We start from the raw sequence: 22,780 nt of genomic DNA on the forward strand, positions 1-22,780 counted from the left end.
TCAATATTGACGTTTTGAATTTCGGTTGATTGTTTCCTGTCAAAAACCCCACATGCAACTCATATAGTCACACAGGGACGTTTTATTCGTTACAAAAAATATTGTACAATACTCATGCGCAAAGGATTTTTCCAGCATTCGCACGCATATGCAGAACTCACTCCCTTCGGTGGTTCGTTCTGCAAACTAGCGTGCTCATGTGAAAAGCGAGCCTTTCCGCATTTGTATCGTAAATAACTATTTCATCGTTCCCAAGGAGTCTTTATTTGTCACCGAGTTTTTCATGGTTTTGTTGTGGTTTTTTGTAGATATGATTATGATTAAGAGTAACAAAGTTGTTGACTGAAGATGGGAGTTGATCCCGAAACGTCTCTAACCGTTTAATATAGAATATTTACAGAGGAAAAAGTGGTCTGAATTAAACAATATATAAACGTTTGAGAAAACTGTAAAACTCCTTGAATTCTCGCAACCTCTACGTTCTATGTAATACGTTTATTAATTCAAATAAACCGTCGAATGTAATAAAGACACGCTTGATGAAGATCTTCCCGAATTCAAGGGAAATTTTCACTTTAAATTATCATTCCCACTGAGAGTTTCTCTTTTTTTCCCTCTTTTCTTCAAGATGCAATGAGTTTTAATCATATATTATTGTGAAATAAATTAAAATTAATTAGTTTAAAATGAACACTTTCTGATATATAAAGTGTAATAAAAATTCTTTTTTGATTTACTGAGGTGCTTTATTGACTTGATTTCCCCTCTACCCAATTTTCTATGGTTAAATTCGTGTGCAGTACCGATACCCAGAGTGCTCTTATGCATCCCGGAACGCTTCAGTATCCTGGTAACATCGCGACCAGAAGGATCTCGGGATACAATCCTAATTTATTTGTGTTTATATTTCCCTTTGTTAAATAAGAATAAAAAATTTATCGTTTTGTGAGTTATTATAAGAAATTATGGATTAAATTATGGTGATTAAATTAGAAGAAAAGAAAAAACCGTAGGAAAATCTTCTATATAAAGTAAGAAAATTTATTTTAAACTTTAATAAACTTTGTAAACTTCACGCGATATACAGCGCGTGACCCAGTCTCAACCTTACAATAAGCGTAAAGAAGTATCGTGATACAAACGGCATCGTTCTATACCAAGGAACCCTCTGCACTGTCGGTTAACATCTAGCGTATACAATACCTTTGATAATATATCTGAGATAACCCAGACCAGAATTTCAAGAAATTGCATTAAAAATGACCAAATTTATAGTTTTATTTTTTAACAATTCTTATACCATAATGTGACTCCCATGATGTGGGATTAATAGTAAAGTAAATTCACACTAAAAAATTTGCGATTTTTTCTCTTAATTTGGTCAGGCTTAATTTTGATCATATTTTATAATGAATGAATTAAATGAATTTAATAAAATCTTTTTATTAAAAAGATTAAAAGATGTGTTTGCCGTTTTTAAGTGAACAAAATTTTTACATAATTTGTAGAAAAGCGAATAATAATGTTAATATGTTCAACACAAAAATGTTTCGGAAATTCCTAGAAACAGATTCTGTTTGTCTGGAATAACATTATTTCATTTTTATGCCAAGAGAAGGTTTTGTAAATCGTAACAAATGCGTGAAGAAGTAAATTAAGACAAAAAATAATAATTATAATTAATATAAAAACAATATACAGTATGTCCCCGGATCGAGTTACAAAGAGAAAAAGAAATTTATTACTGATTTTTCAAACTTATCTCATCATAAATAATGCGTCGGATATGTTCAAACCACTAAACGAACTTTATATTGTAACTATAGAAGTTAACTAATTAACTCCATTTGTATGTAAAAATTATACTTTTCCTAAATTTCAAATTTTTCAAGTTCAATTTACAATATGTAACCATAGAAACCATAAAAGTTACAACTTATGTTAGTGAAAAATATAAGGACAAATCAAATTAAAATATGGCTAATTGAATAAAATATTTTAAATGTAAATTTATGTAATAACACACTATGTAAGTAATAAATATTATTTATTTGTAAGTGAACAAATCCTCATTCAAACAAATTCCCTCCCAATTCGGCACACATTTGAAGACGAGTTCTAAATTCTTTATAAGAAGTACGAATTTCCGCCAGTGGTAGAGATTCTATCGCTTTAATTATTCTTAGTTTTAATAGTTCTGCATCATCTTATAATAGTTCACTGTAAACAATTTGTTTCAATCATCCCCAAAAATAAAAATTCATAATTGTAAAATCAGAACTGCGTGCTGGCCATCAAATAGGACCATTTTGTTCAATCCATTTTTGACGAAATTGTAAATTTAACCATTTGACACAATGTGTGAATGGTAAGCTGGGCAACTGTCTTGCTGAAAGTACATTGACCGTATAAAATTTAAGGGTAATTGGATTTACATCGCTCCAATAACAACAATGTTGGGAAGAAACAATATCATTTGTTGAAAAGCTATCTGAAAAGCAGCGTCTTCTTCATTTAGTTTCTTTGTCTGCCTCTTTATGGATAATACAGAACCCGTTTCCAAATTTTTTTTCATCAGTTTGCGAGCCCCGCATGAAATATTCTTGTGTCCGGATATTTTTGCTGGAATTTTTGTATAACTACACGAAAACATGATTCACTAGTACCATAGCACAGTACTAAATAAATTCTCTCTTTCACGGTTAACATCGCATGAAAAGACTTAATCTCACCAACATAAGTTGTAAGTTTTATGGTTTCTATCGTTACATATCACAAATTGAACTTCAATTTCAATTTTCAATTTAGAAAAAAGTCCAATTTTTACATAAAAATTGGAATAATTAGTTAGCTTTTATAGTTAGAGTATAAAATTCATGCGATTTACTAGTTTGAACACATCCGACGCATTATTTATGATGAGATAAATTTGAAAAATCAGTAACAAAAATTTTTTTCCTCTTTGTAACTCGAACCGGGGACATACTGTATATTCATATTATTGTATATACAGGGTGTTTCGGTGACTCGGGGAACAAATTTAGTCACATATACTCGAGTGAAAATGATGACGATTCATGTAAAAAATAATTAGTAAAAGTCTTCAAATTTCAAAGATACAGGCCATCAAAGTTAGGAAAGTTTAACACATTTTGCCAAATGTCGTAAACACTATTTACAGTAAAGCGCTGAAATTTGGTACAGTATAAATCAATGTGATGTAAAATCGTTAGGCAATTTATTAGTTGGTTCGGTCCTCGGGAACAATGCTATACAGGCTGTTCCTAAAGTTTGTTTGCTCAGAACTTTTTTATTCTATCATAACCCTACATTTATTTTTGCAGTTTCTAATAGAAAATTTAGTTTAGAAACTTTTATTACCCTTAGATAATATTGATAAAAATCACCGTTTTCGTGTTAAATGCAAAAATGTTGGGTTCCGATTTCAATAATAGCACTAAAAAAAAGAAATGTAAGTTTTTGAACATTTTCTTTAGTATTTTTTTTATTATTCCTGTTAGTGTTGTCGTTTTTTGTTTATTTTTTGTTGATTTTTAATTTATTGTTTTTGGTTTCTTTTATTAAATCAACTAAAACAAATTAAAAATGTGATTTAGCTAAATCTACACTTGAACATGTTGCAAACATAATAGTAATGACAGCTCAGTTCGATTTTCACTTGTCATTGCCAATTCAGATTCTTTATTTATTTTTTTTTTAATGTTATTGGATTTGGAGTCTAACATTTTTGCATTTAATACGAAAACGGTGGATTTTATCAATATTCTCTAAGAGTGATAAAAGTTTCTAAACTAAATTTACTGTTAGAAACTGCAAATAAATGTAACATTATGATAAAAAAAAAAGTTCTGAGCAAAGAAACTTTAGGAACATTCTGTATAGCATTGTTCCCGCGTACCGATCCAACTCAAAAATTGCCTAATGATTTTACGTGATATTAGTTTACACTGTACCAAATTTCAACGCTTTACCATAAATAGTGTTTAAGATATTTAGAAAAACGTGTTAAAATTTCCTAACTTTGATGGCCTGTATCTTTGCAATATGAGGACTTTTACAAATTTTTTTTACATGAATCGTCATCATTTTCACTCTAGTACATGTGGTTACATTTGTTCCCCGAGTCACCGAAACACCCTGTATATATATATTTTGTTATATTATTATATCCTGCGATATTATAATCTGGCATCAACCTGGCATAAATGGCACAATCAGAATTAAAATAGGTCGAATCATATGGGACAGCAGGCTAACATTTTGTTGATGAATCTGCACCATTTCCAGCAGTTCCTGTTACATGATCCCAATTTCCTGTCATGTGATTCAAAACAACATCAACACAAATTCTAAAAAGAACACAATTACACTAATAATAAAGCTACAACTTGATTTGTTACCTAACTCCAACTGCAAATTCAGATTCTCCACCAGATCTTGTACCAAAATTGTAACTGATGGGTTAACTACGTTCCCACTATGGTCTATTTTCGCTTACAGGAGACAACTAAAAAATTAAATAGAGAATAAATAACTTTTATTTATTGTACATCGACGTTTCTTTATTTCTACCTGTACACCCCCAGAACCTTTACGTTGCAAAAATCGCTCGTATTCATCTGCGACGTCTAAAAACATCCATTCGAACAGATGCACAATCGTATCCCGATTATCCCACATGTTCGTACTGAATTAGCATTGTGCCAGTGTGGCAAGGGCGAAATTACAATAAATAAGCGTAACATCACTACATCGATAAGTTTTGATAAAAATGTTTACACCTTTCCTCAACTACTTTCAGTGATATTAAATAAAATGAAGTTTCAGATAATCACCACTTCAACTTGATAGAAATATGATGAATAACATTTTAATTTCAAGTACTAAACATTATTAAAAGTTAGTGATGTATTTTAAATAGAATCTCGAACAATAAACTTTTTACCAGGATAGGATTGAGGACTATTGAACCGACAATTATTTTTTCATATGTTCATATGTTTCATATTGTATGAAAAAATAATTGTCGTTTCAATAGTCCTTAATCATATCATGGAAATAAATTTATTGTTCGAGGTGTTAACGGGATTAAAGAAAAAAATCTCCTGCTTAAGTTTAAATAGGTTGCGAGTAATTATGTATTTTTTTTAATACAATAAAAATTCTTGTGTTATAGTATTCATAAGTATGAGTTAAAATTGATATAATCCATGTTACCAGTGGAGAAATGAATGGTCAAGAGAAAAGAAAAGTTTCAATGTATTTTAACTGGTTGAATAAATTTTATTTATAATTCGTCTGACTAGTTTCGCCTTACAAGAAGCATCTTCAGAGAGTCTACAGTGAAAAATATTTGTTTTACAATATTGTATTAATCCAAACTTAAACTATTAAAAAGTTAACAATAATGAATGAATTTTAATATTAATTACTTACACGTTAAAAGTTACATCCAGCTCTTCAAAAAATATTTATAAGATTGACAGATTATGTTGAAAAACATTTTATAATTCCGAAATATATTACAAATATCATTTAAACTTTAGATTTATAAAGACGAACACGTTACAAATTAAAAATTGTTGAACTACGTCGTTGTTAAAAATGAAATGAAAACTCAACAAGCAAGTTATGAGAAACAAGAAAAACTCTTGTATCAGACAAAGTACGCAGTATATTGTAGAAAGAGATATGATTAGGTTTGAAATTATGAAACTTGAAAGTAGGAAATTGTATTAAAAAATTGAAAAATTAATTAAATGAAAAGTGAAATGTGAATTGAATTTTAAGCTTTAAATTTGTATGTTATGAAACATTATAAAAGCATTGTTATCAATGTACTGAGTATTTGTGTGAATTGTCATGAAAAGAAAAAAAATTCATAAGTAGTTTAACTTTGCCTTCTATAAATATACACCCTCTATATTATGTATATACATAATGGGCACCAGTATTATAGAATATTGCGGCTCCATTATTTCGATATGGTTTTACCCTGCGTGAGTAAAGTTCTATAAGGAAATATACCCTTCAATACGCTAAAAGCTTTCTAATGCTGATGTGCCTAGTAAAAGGTAATTTTCCGTCTATAACAAGGTTTAAATTAATACAATTTCGGCACGAGCAACTTGTTCGCTAGGAACATTTATGAATACCGGTCGCTCCGCAGCACATATCCGCTACGATCTACAAAGCGATGAAAACCAGATAAAATTTTTTTACACTTAACTTATTTTACTGCAATATCTGATTTTGTTTTTAACGCATGGTTTTTTTTTTTTTTAATTGTTTTTGTAGCGTACACAGCCTACCTTCACATAGAAATTATAACTTTTATCAAATTACCTTATTATCATAAATTACCTAAAAAAAATATTATTCGATTATAAGCAATCAACTAGAAAACACGTCTGTCTTTGTATTTTAATTTTTAAAAGTGTTTTAATTATAAAATTACTACAACTCTTTATTGGTGACCCTGAACGAAGCTTTTTGAACCTGCAGCAAAAACCAACCTGAGTCCAACCCTATAACCCGACCGTTAACAACCACATCGCTCCAGACAACAGCAGAGCAACAGCCCAGTTGTCCCAGACCCCTTCCAGTTGCCCTAATCAAGTTATCCCAATCCCTTCGCTGCTACTACTGCGTTTGAAAACTGCTTTGCAGCCCCTACTAGCGACCCGTTATATTTTTCCTTTGGATTTGTGAAGGACGGTTTGTGTAAGGCTTTAGTTATTCTTTCTTAACTAAGAAAATTTAAACAAAAAAGCAGCGAATTACATTCTATATTCTTTATCAATTGTCATATTTGACATCCAACAGTTTTATTTTCATTATTAATATAATTTTTTACAATGGTGGATGCTACTATCGGCGACAATTTTGAATGGACATTACTACGAAAATTACTTTATCGCCTTTTTGGACTTCAAATCCAGCAGTGTGGTTTACGATTATTGAATCACAATTCGTTTTGTCACGGCTGCAAAACGATAAAACAAAATATCATTTAGTTCTAACTCATCTACCAAACGATGTCGTCACATTAATTTTAGGCGTTATTCAAAATCCTCCGGTAGATAATTTGTATTTGTCATTCAAAAAAATTTTGATTGACAGTCTTTCTTTGAGTGAAGAAAGACGTCTCGATGACTTACTGTCAAATTCTCAAATGGGTGATCAAAAGCTGTCAGAATTTTATAGATCAATGTTGGCTACTGCCGGCGGTTCACAGGTAGTCAGCAGAGAATTGCTATTGAGGCTTTGGCAAAAAAGAATTCCGAAGGTGATATCAGTTGCTTTGTTATCTTCTGGCAAAAATGATGTTGCTGACCTTTTGTCAATTGCGGACAAAATATGGACAGCTCTGCAACTTTCACCCAATCCAACTTACATACCCGAAATTCATAAAATTTCGTCTAATTCCTCTCTCGCGACTCATTCCCAAGAAGATATAACATCATCTCCTCAAAACCTTTTAGTCACTATTCAAGCGTTATCCCAACGACTTTCGTCTCTAGAGGTCTTTACTAAATGTCTTTAGTAAATTTCAAACGTGATGACAATAATATACCCCCCCAATGCTGTCGTAGTTGCCATCATTCCAGAAGTAGATCGCGCTCCTCATCCCAATATTCGTGTGGTAGGTTAAATTCCTCTGCGCCTTCTAATATATGTTGGTATCACCATAAATTCGCTGATAGGGTGGAGAAATGCCAAGGATCTTGGTGTAAATTTTTCACATCGTTTAACAATAAAACAAATAATTTGTCCCACCAAAAAAACTAATACCCAGTTTCAATAGAAAACCATCTTTTTCCAAATTCAAAATTTCGCCAAAATGGCAATCCCAATATTCGATTAATCCTACAAGTTCGCGTCTTTTCATTTTCGACAACCAAAATAATCTAAATTTTTTAATTGACACTGGAGCCGATGTTTCTGTATTAGCTTTTAAATTTTATTCAAATCGAAAACAAGATACCATCTCTTCGCTTTCCGCTGCCAATGGTACAATAATTAAAACCTACGGCGAAAAACAACCAACAGTTTGATTAAATCTAAGAAGGAATTTTCCTTTAATTTTTACCATCGCCAATGTTAAAAACCCAATCATTGGCGCTGATTTCCTTCATAAATTCAATCTTTTAGTTGATATTGTATTGGTACTGATTATGGAAGAAATATATATATCGATGAATTAAAGTTCTTCTCAGGGTTCAATTGTGGATTCAGTTCAAAAGACCAACTTAATTTAAAAAAAAATAATAACTTAATAAATTGTTTAATTATTAATACGGGCTTAAATTTTATATCATGTGATGTTGTTAACTCGGACTGAATGTTCTAAATCAAAATTAGATTCTCAAAAAATTTAATTTGTTAATGAACCAAAAAAAAATGAATTAAAGACTTATCTTAATTAGAATTTGTTTCTCCTTCAAACAATGGTTACTATGGACGCCTTTTATATCTTAACTTAAATCCTTGGTGATTTCACACGTTGGCGCTAGGTGTTCAATTCCAAATCGGTCGTGTTTTTAATACGTAATTTTTAATACACTTGATTAAATTAGTCTTTTTTTTAAGTTCTAGTTTTTTTTTATATTTAAACTCACATTAAGATATTTCTTCTTCGGCATATATCAAGATTAGGAGTCTCTCTTAAAAATCGATGATTTTTTTTTAATCGATAGGAAATGAGTCAAAAGAGGCGTTAATGATAAAAAAAAGTGCGGAAAAGTGTACTACTTACCGAAAAATCACTTTAAGGTTGCGATTTGACGTTTCGTTTTGGAAATTAAAAGCAATGTTAAATATGCATTTTCGTATTAAATCCTAACCTAAAATGGTTTAATTTATACCCACGCACAAAATAAAGAGTAATTTTCACTAAACTTATTGAGATTACAACATATTTTCGGATGAAAACCTTATTTCTTAGGCTATCAATGCATAATGACAACTACCTGTCGTTAGATAGAATTGTTTCTACCAAATGTGTGTTAATAGACTTTGTATTAATAGATTGTGTATCAATTGATCTGTCAAACGACTGAAATATCTTTATATTGTAAATATAAATGATAAATAAGTATAATAGCTTATTTAATAGTACCTTACTTAAGTTAAAATAGTTAATTAATTAAAAATTAATATTAAAAAAGACGTGTACATGGTTACAAAATAACAATAAAATAATAACCCGTGTGACGATGGCAACAAACTGTGTATTTAACCAAATGACAATTACAACTAACAACACAAGCAATGTTATGACATGTATTTTCGTATTAAATCCTAACCTCAAATTGTTTAATTTATACCCACGCACAAAATAAAAAGTTATTTTCACTAAACTTGTTGAGACTACAACATAACTATTCATAATGACACCTACGTGAAGTTAGCCCCCAATTAGATAGGATTTTACATGTATAGTATTTTGATTATAACATGAGAACCAGTGAACCGATTTCGATAAACAATGTCTCATTCGAAAGCTTAATCTTTGGTCAATACGACAGTGGAAATGCCCGATTCGAAATTTGTTTCGAATTTTGTTAAAACGCCAAAATAATGCGAACATACACAAAAATAACACAAAATTTACTTTCTTTAAATGGTGATAACTCGTAAACGATGTACTCGTTAATCAAGATCTATACGTCACTCGATTCGTCATAGTGTCTTCTATCGAAATTACAAGATGCCCGATTTCTATTTTCTCCCGTTAACTTTATACAGCCCTCGGAATGACACCGTCTTCGGTTCGTTGTTTATGCACGTGTGAACGCTCAAAAGTATAGTCCCCAACATAAAAAAATTAATTTAAACTAAATCGACTATAATTAAAGAACAGTTTGACGGATTTTAAGGTTTTATATCTCAATCGAAAGTTTGTGTCTGGCTGAATGCTGTTGTCGAAATGCCCGATTCGAAATATTTAAGGATTTTGATTAAAACACGACAAACGAATTAACCAAACACATCAATTATCTCCGTAACTAATTGACCAATTTTAGTCATCAACATCTCGATCGAAAATATGATCTACAATGATTGCGAAGGTGGAAATGGCCGATTTCAAAATTTACTAATTCTGTGCGTACAGCCATTGAAATGACCCCGCGAGAGATTTCAAATCGGGCATTTCTACTTTCGTATTGGCCAAAGATTAAGTTTTCGAATGAGATATTGTTTATCGATATTTGTTGACTGGTTTTCTTGTTCTAATCAAAATACTATACATGTAAAATTCTATCTAATTGGGGGCTGACTTCGTATAGGTCACAATGACTAAGTATCTGTTGTTAGATAGACTGTGTCTATTAACTATGTACAAGGACGTTGCCAGATAGGAGCAGAGATAGATTCAAAAAAATAAATTGAATAGAATATAAGATACAAATAGATTCTAATAATCTATTTGAAATGTTTATAATCCGTTATCGCATTTAAATAAAGAGAGAGCATGAGAGTTAAATAAGTTTAGAATTGAGATTCTAACCTTACTATTTAAATTTGACATATTACTAATTTAATTTTTTAAATTTGTTATTAAAAGACTTCAAACCACTTAAATATTATAATTATAATACTTATTAGTTAGTTTAACGTTATTTTGGAACTTAATAACATATACTGTTGATGATAATCCCTTTCGTAGTTACAATGTTTTAACATCAAAAGTTCTTAACGTAGGGCAAAATATTCGTCAAATCCTTTGGTCAAATCTGAAAGAGAAGAATAATAAAACTTATCTTGGAAAAATTCAAAAGATTATGGTAGAATTTAATAAAATTAATTTTATAACCTCAAAACAATAGGATTATTATAAAACGGATATCTATCGAAAAACCCAACCAATCAGAATGATCGATTTTCATTTGTTTTACGAAAATCGTATATAAGGGGTAAAATTTTCGGAGGAGGAACAGTCGATTTAACAGCGTTTTTGCGTATACGTCGTTTTATTGAAAGCTCTGTATTTGACTGACATTTTGCTGAATTTTTGACTAACCTATTTCCTGTGAATTTTTTTGTGGTGAACTGAAAATTCAACTTGTTCAACTGTACACGTACTGAACATGACTACGGTAAGTTGGATTTATTGTCCATAATTTTAGATATTAATTTTTATTCTTTTTGATTGATCAGGTTAATTTGCATAATCTCCGATCTTTGAAAGGAGATGAGTTGGTTAATCGCTTGAGGGAATGGGGATTCATCCCCAAGGAGGGTAAGTATAAGTGTCCTGAATGTGAGACCCCCCTTGTGTTACAACATTGCAGTAAGGCAAATGATGGATACTTATGGAAGTGCAATGGGCACGTTTCCATTCGGAAACAGAAAAGAAAGAAGTGCGGTAAGGTTGTATCGTTCCGAAAAGGCACCTTTTTTGCACATTCAAAATTAGAAATATGGCAAATTTTAGGGTTCGCATTTCTTTGGATGGAAAAAGCAAATCTGAACCTTATTGCGAAGCTTACCGAGATGTCCTTGCAAACAGCTGTTGATTGGGCGTCGTTCTGTCGAGAGGTAGTCCTGGATAAATATCTGTCGCACCCAGAAAGGTTAGGTGGTCCTGGCTCTATTGTCGAGATAGACGAGAGCAAGTTTGGTAGAAGAAAATACCATCGAGGACACCGGGTTGAAGGCCAGTGGGTGTTTGGCGGATATGAACGCGGGACGGGTCGCGTGTTCATGGAGACTGTGGAAGATAGAAAGGCAGATACCCTGATTCCATTGATTGAAAAGTGGATACTTCCCGGTACAACCATTATTTCGGATTTCTGGAAAGCATACGATTGCTTGGAAAGACAGGGGTATGTACACCTTAAAGTTAATCACTCAATTAATTTTAAGGATCCGGAAACTGGCGCCCACACCAATGCCATCGAATCCACCTGGCGTCATGCGAAGAGTAGTATGTCAACATCTGGCCGTACTAAAAGTCATCTCCCAGGGAATCTTGCCAGATATATTTTCCACAAATCATGCATAGCGAAGAATCTTGATAAGGCGGCGGAATTTTATCGATTAGCTGCGATGATGTACGACCCTATGAAGCCAGCTGAGCAACGGGACTTGGAGGAAATTGCAGATGAGTATCCATCAGATAACGAGCCTTAAATTTTTCAATTAAAAATTATAAAGTATATCTAGTTATACTTTATTTTTGGGTTGTGTCTCTGTTCACTTCCTCGTAGTGCAACCTGGGTAACGCTAAGAACAGAAGAAACAATAGTCATCAATTGTAAAAACAGATTGAGTTCCTATAAATAGTTATTCTTACTTTTATAGCTGGTATTTTATTATAGTTGCCATATATTTGTATTAAATAAACGTATTAACTAAATGTGTTTATAATTTATTAATTAAAATAGATTAAATCCCTATATTATGTTAAAAGGATGCAAATTCAATGTAAATTTGTAGAGAGAAGCAAATGGATGATTATTATTATCGAGACTAATGAAGGGTTATGAATTTTGTAACGAAATAAGTTTTTTAGTTATATTAATGAATATTTAAAATAGTACAAAATCTCCTAATATAATTTTAATATTGAATAAGTAAATAAAACGAAAGATATGAACTTTAAACTTGCAAATAATTTTAATATAAATCCGGGTACCGGTTTCAAAGTTAAAACATTATTATCAGCCAAAAGCTAAACAGATAATCGACAACTGTAACAAAATTATACTATGAATATTAAATAATAAAATACTTACTGTCAAAAGGCGAAGCTAACGGAAAGAATATTTGAAATATTACATATCTGATAAATTATGATAAACAGCCAAAAAATGAAAATGCGACGTTAAATTTATAAAAGTTTAAAATGGCGTAGACGTTATAGCGTGATGCGTAGTATGATCTAAAATATAATCAAAGCATTAGAATAAAAAAATCTAACAAATATACAAAAACTTACAATTTAAAAATGATGGTCGTAATTAAAAATTGCAAAAATAATATAATATGAAACGTTGGTTGTTAAACATGACTACCTCGGCGAAGCGAGAAGAAGAGACTAGTTGGACGGGTAACAGAGAACAAGACGTAGTGAAACCAGAAAACGAGACGTAGTAAAACAGGAAAACAATATACAAAAAATATAAATTTTTAAATAGTAATTATTTAAGTATGAAAAGATAGGTTTATGGAAAAGTGGAACTTGTTCATTTAAAAGTAGATAGTTATTATTATTTTTATATCTAGTAATGTTTAAAATTTCGAAAAAATCCAATTTTATACCTTTGTTACACAAACGTAAAAGCTCAACTCCTCCATAATTTATATTATGTTCAGTCTCTATGTGATGTTTACAAACATTGGAATTTAGTTGATTTTTAGTTTTATGTTTCGAATTCTAGTTTCCAGCCTCTTCCCCATTTGTCCAGTAGCAACAAACTTGTATCCGTAATTTCCCATCTACTTTCTTAGCTGATATTTTTCTTATTTCTTATTTGATAGGGGTATAACTATAGAAGTATGTTTATCTTATCTATAATTTTCTGCTGTTTCTAATTGTTTATAACATGCGTCGATCGTTGCTTGGTTATAGAGTTTTCTCCTAGTCATATAAGAAAGTTATTGATCCCAACAATGTTAAAAAGTGTCTAAAACGTGTGAATTTTGTAATTTTTTTTGCAAAAAAGTGTTCTTTCTGATTGTGAACACAGTTTTTTAAAATTCAGTTTGATAATAATTGCACAAGGGTTTGAAGTACGTACAGAGCGGTGTTCTTCATCTTTTATTGATCTTAATATCAACATATCGGCAAACGAGGACCGACGATTTCATAAAGAAAGAATCAAGCTTTCAAATGGTGCATTTAGTTTTCCGCTATCTCTAATAATAAGAAAGATATCAGCTAATAAAATAGATAGGAAATTACGGGTAAAAGTTTGTTGTTGGAAGGTTTGTTGCTATCGTCACACGGGTTATTTATTTATTTTTATTTTGTAACCATGTATACACATGTCTTTTTTAATAACTATTTTAATTTAAGTAAACTACTATTAAATAAGCTACTATACTTATTTATCATTTGTATTTACAACATAAAGATATTTCAGTCGTTTGACAGATCAATTGATACACAATCTATTAATACAAAGTCTATTAACACACATTTGGTAGAAACAATTCTATCTAACGACAGGTAGTTGTCATTATGCATTGATAACCTAAGAAATAAGGTTTCATCCGAAAATATGTTGTAATCTGAATAAGTTTAGTGAAAATAGCTTTTTATTTTGTACGTGGGTATAAATTAAACAATTTTAGGTTAGGATTTAATACGAAAATGCATATTTAACATTACTTTTAACTTCATAAAAGAAATGTCAAATCGCAACTTTAAAGTGATTTTTCGGTAAGTACTACACTTTTCCGCACTTTTTTTTTATCATTAACGCCTCTTTTGACTCATTTCCTATCGATTAAAAAAAAAATCATCGATTTTTAAGAGAGACTCCTAATCTTGAAGAATGACAAACAATGTCAATCAAAATATTTTAAACATGTTTTCCTTTTTGTTTTTCCAAAAATGATGGTTATCGATGATACTGTATCGATTTGTTGTTTAAATTTCTTCAATTTCAGGAACAATATGGTTTTAAATAAGTCTATCATTATCGGTAAATTTTGAAAATAAGATTTTGGAATGGATATGGATCAGATATTCGTATCAGTCTGAATTACTACAATATTAAAAACAAGCGAATAGTTGATTCAACAACAAAATTATTTTCAATCGGTTCTATTGTCAATACTAATACACCAACCCCAAAAAACTTTTCTATTGAAACTGCATATACAAAACTTCTCAACTCATACCCAAACTTGACATCTACACCAGATTTTTCAACACCTGTTCAACACACAACCACTCACAAGATTATAACAAATTTACACCTTCCTTTTTGTCGTCCCAGGAGATTAGATTCACAAAAATACAATATTGCCAAAAAAGAATTCGAGTACATGGTTTCTATTAGAATTTGCAGGCCCTCTTCTTCCTCTACGGCATCCGCTTTACACATGGTTCCGAAAAAAGACGCTGACGATTGGCGACCATGTGGCGATTACCGACACTTGAATAATGTCACAGTCCCTGACCGGTACCCCTTACCACATATTCAAGATTTTAACCTCCATTTACATGGATGTAAAATTTTTTCAAAAATAGACTTGGTGAGGGCTTATCATCAGATACCTATAGAAGAAGAAGACATCCCCAAAACCGCAATAACAACACCTTTCGGTTTCGATTTATTAACGAAGTGCTTTCTGGGCTGCATTTCCTCTTTGTTTACCTGGACGACATCCTCGTTGCCAGTAAAAGCGAGGAAGAGCATTACAAACATTTAGAACAATCAACCTTCGAAATGTGTATTTGGTGTAACTTCTCTAAATTTTCTAAGTCATCAAATTTCTGCCGAAGGAATCCGACCTTCTCAGTCCAGGATTACCGCAATTTCGGAATTTCCAACTCCAACAACATTGAAACAATTGCAATGGTTTTTAGGAATGATAAATTTCTATCATAGGTTCATTCCTAACATTTCCAACATTTTGGGTCTTCTATATAATTTATCGAATACCCTATATTCCAAGAAACAGAAATTAATATCAACTTGGTCGACTGAACACGACATTTCTTTTACAACATCTAAAAATGAACTAGCTAAATCTGCCTTCCTTGCTCATCCATCACCCCAAGCTATGCTTTCTTCAACAACGGATGCCTCAAATAGTGCCATGGGAGCAGTTCTTGCTCAAACTTCAGACAACGAAACACGACCTTTAGCTTTCTTTTCTAAAAAATTAACTCCATGCCAGATTAATTATTCTACTTTTGACAGAGAACTTTTAGCGATTTATTCCGCGATAAAGTTCTTTAAACATTTTCTGCATGGAAATCAATTCGTTGTTTTCACTGATCACAAACCTTTAATTAATTCAATAACAAAAAAACAAGGCAATATATTTAGAATCTTCAATTGTAAAGTACGGCTTATTTACAGTGACACCCAAGCTTGTAAATAGTTTTTGGTTGGTCGTGTATTGATCGCACACAATGCCGATAGGTTTTAGACAAAGTATCTTCAACTTCTAAAGAGTGGTTTCTAGTATTAACTGCAGTTGTTCTGCTCGTACACCATTGTGGCTAAGATAGAAACTTATATGTATTTTCTAAGAAGACTATAAGTCTTTGACTATGAAAACTAATAGAAAAAATTAATTAATCGGATTTTCGGTCAGCAGGATTAAAAATAAAACAACTTTTTTAAAATAGCTAATATTTCGATTATTGATTACAATCTTCTTCAGAGAATTTTACTACTGTCATTCCGTTGGATTTGGTTGACAGAATTGTGGAGGAAAAATGGCATTTAATTGCTGATCATTGTTCATGGGATAAAAACACCTTTTTGCTTGGCTTGAAACTTATTTTTGATATAAATGGGATGAAATTCTCCATATTTCTCTAATATAATAAAATATGATGTAGGTAAAAGTAAAAACTTTTGGAGAAATACTAAAATGTTTAATTCAATTCAAGCAAACATGTTTCGAAACTAATGTTTCATCTTCAGTACTTTGAATATTATACAAAACAATGGAAAAGTATTTTGTTAATAGGTGGGGTTTAGGAATGGATTTAAACATATGTTACCTTCCAAGATTTAACTAAAATATTGAATATTTTGATTTTGTTAAAATAATTTTTTATGTGTAAATTAAGTTGAAAGAAATTTAAATCCATTCCCATAGGGCACCCCTATGGGCTCTAAATATCGCCGGTTCTGGCTCTGATGGTGACGGATTTCGCGTTGGATGAGGTTTTGGTTAATAACAACTCGGATTTTCTCATCAGTTTTATCAAAAAGTATGTTGATGATTTGATCATTGGAATACATAAAGATAATATAGATTCAACGTTGAATTTGTTTAACAGTTTTCATCCGAGCATCTAGTTCACAATTGAGATCGAAAAAGACAACTGTATTTCTTTCCTACATACGAAAATGATAAGAAATGAAAATAACATCATTTAATTTGACTGGTTTGTCAAACCAATATACTCGGGACGCTATTTGAATTATTTTTCAAAACTAATACCAAATTATTATTTATTGTCTTGGTAAAAATGGTAATGTACCAATTTTCATGATCATAATGCAAGAGAAAACGAAATATTACAGAAAAGCGAAAATAAAGTATTAACTTTAATCATCTGTATTTTAGTTATTATTAATATTTGGACTAACATAAATTGGGTTAAATCGTAACAATTTAATGTAAGGAATTCACTGTTCCTCTGTATCCTATTAGTAACTTACCACTCCCTGTATATAAAAATATAGGTAGATACAATTAAATAAAACCGCAGTATATCATAAAATACTTCATCCTTATTAATTGTATATATATTTTTTAATTTCCACCAATTTTGAAGTAAAACATTGACAAAAATATCTTTTTGGCCAAGATTTTTAACTATTCGCTTCTGTGTGCTGGTTTACACTTACATACCAACAATATGTAATTACAATATAATTTTTAAGAGACACAAATTTAACATTCATCACTGGCTCAATCATTAGTACAAGTATGTAAACTACAGCAAGGATAGCAAAGTATTCATGCCTATAATTCGTACTTGACGATCATATTATATGAGTCATATTACTTTAATTGCCAGGCTATACTACACACCGTTTGCAATCTTTAGATGTAGCATTTTTTGGCCATCTATAAACTTATTTCACTAAAGCACAGGAAACATTTTGTATTTGATTTCCGTTAAAAAAGGGGGAGCTACTACGTCGCGAAAGAGAACTTTTAGAGAGAGAGCGGTTGAACAGCGGTTTGAATTTGAACAACGCGCAGTGTTACGATGCGTCACAACGTGTTTTGCCAGAGTTTAACCCAGAAAAATCTACAGGATTGACGGCGCCACAATGGATAAAAAAGGTAGAAAATTTAGCTATTATGTTCAAATGGGATGATCGTACGCTACTTTATCAAGCTATTTCGAAGTTAAATGGGGCTGCTAAACTATGGTTTGACGGCATTGATCATGAAGTAACGATCTGGGAAAAATTTAAACGAGAATTATTGAAAGGTTTTCCTATTTTAATCAATGATTCTGATATTCATTTTGAACTCACATGTCGCAAGAAGCGCTCGGACGAAACATACGAGAATTACGTGTACGGGATGAAATCTATTGCTTTAAAGGGTTCGATAAGCCAACAAAGCTTAATTAAGTATATAATAGCCGGTATACAAGATCGCGATTTAGGAAGAATGTTAGCTATAAACGCGATATATGATGTCGATACTGATCTATTAGAGCGAATTAAAAGATATGAGAGCACGACGCGCTATTTATCTAGCAAAACTGTACATCCAGCTACCACGAATATAACATCTGATCAAACATCCGCGATTCCGAAAGATCGTACGGCCGATAAATGTTACAATTGTCAGGAAACTGGCCATATTTCTAAAAATTGTCCTAAACCGCAACGTAGACCAAGATGGTTCACCTGTGAACGTACAGGACATATAGCTAAGAATTGTCCATCGAATAGAACAAAAGGAGATCACGCAATCCCTCAAAATGTAAACAAAATGGGTGTTTTACAGCCACTGAAGGACGAATATCATAAATATGTGAAAATTGAGTGAAAATTTGGCGTGGAGGTCGTAGCTTTTAACGACTTAGGAAGCGATATTGTAACCGTAAGAAAATCATGCTCAGATGAGCTAAAAATTCCGTACATACCCCACAGACTTGGTTTAAAAGGATTTGGAGAAGGGAAATGTTGGACACTAGGCCGTCGAATATCAGTCCTAGAAGTGGATACGCACATTGTATTGAAGTGGAAATCTTTATTGTGCCAGACAAAGCCCAGGAAGACGTGATGATCATTGGAAGAAGTGCACTTGATCAACCCGGAATAAAGGTGACTTAGGGTGCGTTTATGTTGGAGCTGCGATAAACGATACTAGCAAAATAACGAAATTGTTGTTATAGTTTTATATGCAAGTGTTTATATTGGAGCGACGAATTGTCACAAGCTTGACAGCCGACTAACGATAAGAGCGACGCTAATTGTATTCCCTATTTTCTTTGCTATTATCAGGTGTGGTCGGCATGGATATCGACTGTTTAATTAGTGACATTTTTGTTAGATTCCCCTTGTGGGACCAAAAAGATAAAAATTACCACAACAGATTTGTTCTGACAAATCGTTTTCAATTCATTTTGCGCAGCTCTTATCGCTGCTCTCATTGTTGTTCTTATCGTTTATCGCAGCTCTCGTTCCAATATAAACACCTGCATATAAAACTATGACAACAATTTCGTTGTTTTGGTAGTATTGTCGCTATTATCGTTTATCGCAGCTCCAACGTAAACACACCCTAATGAAGAAAATACCTTAACCATAGAAAGAGTTGCCAGAATTGAACAAAAAATACTACACCTGATTTACATGAAGATGAAGAACTAGTAGAGATCGAACAAAAGGAAGAACGAAATGATATGGAAGAGGAGGATGACCAAATCACGGAAACAATATCTGAAGACGAAATGTGCCTTAACGCGAGCCTTAAAAGTGACGAAAAAACTGAACTGAAAACGCTATTGTTTAAAAATAAAAAGCGTTTCGCGAGTAGTTTCGATGAAATTGGACTAACTAACTTAACCGCGATGAACATCAAACTCACAACTAATGAACCAGTGATGTACCGACCGTATAGACTGCCGTATTCTCAACGTGAGATAGTGAAGAAAACCGTAGATGAATTATACGCGCGCGAATAGTTCGGGAATCAAATTCTGAATACGCGAGTGCAGTGATTTTACTGAGCAAAAAGACAGGTGGCGAACGAATGTGCATAGATTACCGCAAGTTAAATTCAGTTCACAAATTATCCGGAAATAAGTATTTTACGACATTAGACTGTCGATGTGGATATTACCAGGTTCCTATCACTCCAGAGAGCATACGTTACACAGCATTTGTGACTACCGAAGGACAGTACGAGTTCAAGCGTATGCCATTTGGTCTTGTCAACGCACCTAGTGTATTCACCAGACTTATGGGTATGATGGCTAAAAGAATTGGAACCGACGTGGTCGCCGTGTACATGGATGATATTATGATCCCAAGCAAAACCGTACAAGAAGGATTAAGCAAGCTGAAGAAACGATCGTTACCTACTGGGCGATATTCCAGGAGCAGAGTGAACCCAGCGCAGCTTCTCTTCTGTGTTTGCAGCCGATCGCATGAAGCTATGGTGTGTCCCTTTCGACCCACAGGGAATCGCGGACGATTCCGAGGGTAGCGAAGCCGAATGTTAGCGGTTTCGACATCCAGAACCATCTACATATATTACCCCAATAAGTCGAACCGACCGGGGCAACTTGAGCAGTTGGGTTGTAAAGATAGACGTGTTAAGTCGTGCCACGCGACGCAACGATGTTTTTACCGTTTTGTATTTAACAGTATTATTGACAGTTGATTAAATGTTTCAAATTAAACGTGAATGACTTTTATATTTTAAAAACCTAACACATGTATATCGGAAAATGTCAGAGGTCTTTATTCGGTAACCTTTCCCTAAGAAAGTTATGATACCGTAAACCAGGGGTGAGCAACCTTCTTAATCAACGGGCCAATTTAAATTTTAAAATTTTTTGGCCGGCCGCACATCAAGTAATAATTTACAAAACTTTATTTATAATAAACATTAGGATAAAAAAATATAGAATTTTAAAAAAAGTAAAGATTTCATATATAAATTTTAATGCAAAATAAAAACAAATAAGAAAAGAACAGAAAAACGAATTTACTTGAAATTTTTAATGAGAAATTTGGTGCTGTTTTTTCGATACAAGCTGATCAATATTAGCCGGAATTGATGAGGTAGCTACACGTACGCAGCTTTCTAATCATGCATCACTCATTCTTGATCGATGGTCAATTTTAATTAATTTCATGGTTGAAAATAATTGAAAGGAAAAATTAGCAGCGCCGGGACTCGAACCCAGCTCTCCCGTTTGCCGGACGGTTGCACTGTCCTTAACGTGTAAAGGTGTCCTTCCTTCTGGTTGTGTTTCATTTATATGTTACATACACGTTTATATTAATTCCACTTATTGTTTAAATAATTTGGCTTCACCGGCTTTTCCGGAATTAAAATCTTGTGACGTTGGTCCTTTAATTGTGCATGTGAATGACATTAATGCGGTCCAGAAATGTGCAGGTTGAAAGGAATCCTTGTCTGTTAATTTCCCTACACCTTGTGGCGTAGCATAGAGGTCAGTGCAACCGTCCGGCAAACGGGAGACCTGGGTTCGAGTACCGGCGCTGCTAATTTTTCCTTTCAGTTATTCCTGTCCTTAACGTGTAAAGGTGTCCTTCCTTCTGGTTGTATTTCATTTATATGTTACATACACGTTTATATTAATTCCACTTATTGTTTGAAAATAATTGTTCGCAAACATACGTACTTCCGAACAGAGACATCATTTGGTTTGCATTTTTCGTCAAAAGCGGTAATTTCTCAGGGCTGACATAAGATTTATAAAAATTTTCGATGTTTACTGAGAAAAATACATTTTTTTAAATCGGTATTATTCTGCATGTCAACCACTTCCATTCGACAGCCTTCGGGAATTGTATCCACATCGATATTAAATGGCGAGGAAAACATTTTCATGGAAACCGCTGTCTTCTCAGCTTTGAACATTTGGAATCGTAATTGAAATTCGTTGATTAAAATGTCTATATATTGTGCGTATTTTTGAGAAGTAGTAACGTTTTCTTTTTCTAAACGTGGAAAGTGAGACACATTATTCTGCAAAAGATGCTGTTTCCACAATTTAAATTTGCTCTCAAAGCCCTGAATTTTGTCATACAAATTGTGAATAAACTGTCCTTTGCCTTGAAGTTCCACATTAAGATCATTGAGATGCTGAGTCATGTCGATAAGAAACCCAAAATCGCACTGTTCATATCCAAGAACGATTGTATTTCGCTTTTTAAGTTGTATACTCTTTTTGACATTGCACCTCTACTAAGCCAACGTACTTCTATTGATTACTTTCATTATTGGTACTGTGACATTTGGCAAACTCAATCTTTTCGCACATAAAATTTCCTGGTGAATTATACGGTGGTTAACGAATATTTCCCTTGACATTGCTCGTGCTCCATCTGCCGATATACCAATAATCTTTGTAATAAAATTGAAAAATTTTCCAACTCAGACTTTAGTTCATCGTACAGGTCTTGGCCGGTTATAGTTCCTTTCATTGGAATCAGTGAACACAATTCATTAGTAATATTAAATTTGGTGTCAATACCACGTAAAAATATAGCCAGTTGTGCTGTATCGCCAATATCGCAACTCTCATCAAGTGCCAAAGAACAGTATTCGAATTTGGCAATGCGTTCACGAAGCGTTGTTTCTATGTTCTCGGACACGTCTTCAATTCTCTTTGCAATAGTGAATTTTGATAAACTAATGTTTGAAATAATATTTATTTTGTCAGGAAATGCTATTCAGTCAAACATTCTTTTATCATCTCTCCATCCGCAAAGGGTTTCATTTTTTTTGCCAGTATTTGACTGACAACAAAACTAACCTTTACTGCCATATTTGATAAAATAGCTTGATTTTAAAAAATAACCTGTTGTTTTCCCTAGTTTTTCTC

At 32.5% G+C, this 22,780-nt stretch overlaps 1 protein-coding gene and 2 long non-coding RNA genes across 3 annotated transcripts in view; 1 reads left to right on the plus strand and 2 right to left on the minus strand.

Annotated features, from left to right (window-relative positions):
- Positions 1-833: 833 nt before the first annotated feature.
- LOC139431901 (ras-related and estrogen-regulated growth inhibitor-like) overlaps positions 834-22,780 on the plus strand; it is an 82,441-nt gene continuing 60,494 nt past the window's right edge. The window contains exon 1 of the mRNA XM_071200154.1: positions 834-1,031. The gene's annotated coding sequence lies outside the window, so the exon portion shown is untranslated. The remainder of the gene's footprint in view (positions 1,032-22,780) is intronic.
- LOC139432201 (uncharacterized) lies at positions 6,795-8,984 on the minus strand. The gene is made up of 2 exons (XR_011642072.1): positions 8,114-8,984; positions 6,795-8,050 (listed from the first exon to the last, which is right to left on the minus strand). It is a non-coding gene; the product is annotated as an uncharacterized lncRNA (long non-coding RNA).
- On the minus strand, positions 10,655-13,042 carry LOC139432173 (uncharacterized). Its single transcript, XR_011642040.1, has 4 exons — positions 12,968-13,042; positions 12,765-12,910; positions 11,517-12,252; positions 10,655-10,760 (listed from the first exon to the last, which is right to left on the minus strand). It is a non-coding gene; the product is annotated as an uncharacterized lncRNA (long non-coding RNA).

The sequence above is a fragment of the Onthophagus taurus genome, chromosome 11 (assembly GCF_036711975.1).
Source record: "Onthophagus taurus isolate NC chromosome 11, IU_Otau_3.0, whole genome shotgun sequence".
Classification (NCBI taxonomy): domain Eukaryota; kingdom Metazoa; phylum Arthropoda; class Insecta; order Coleoptera; family Scarabaeidae; genus Onthophagus; species Onthophagus taurus.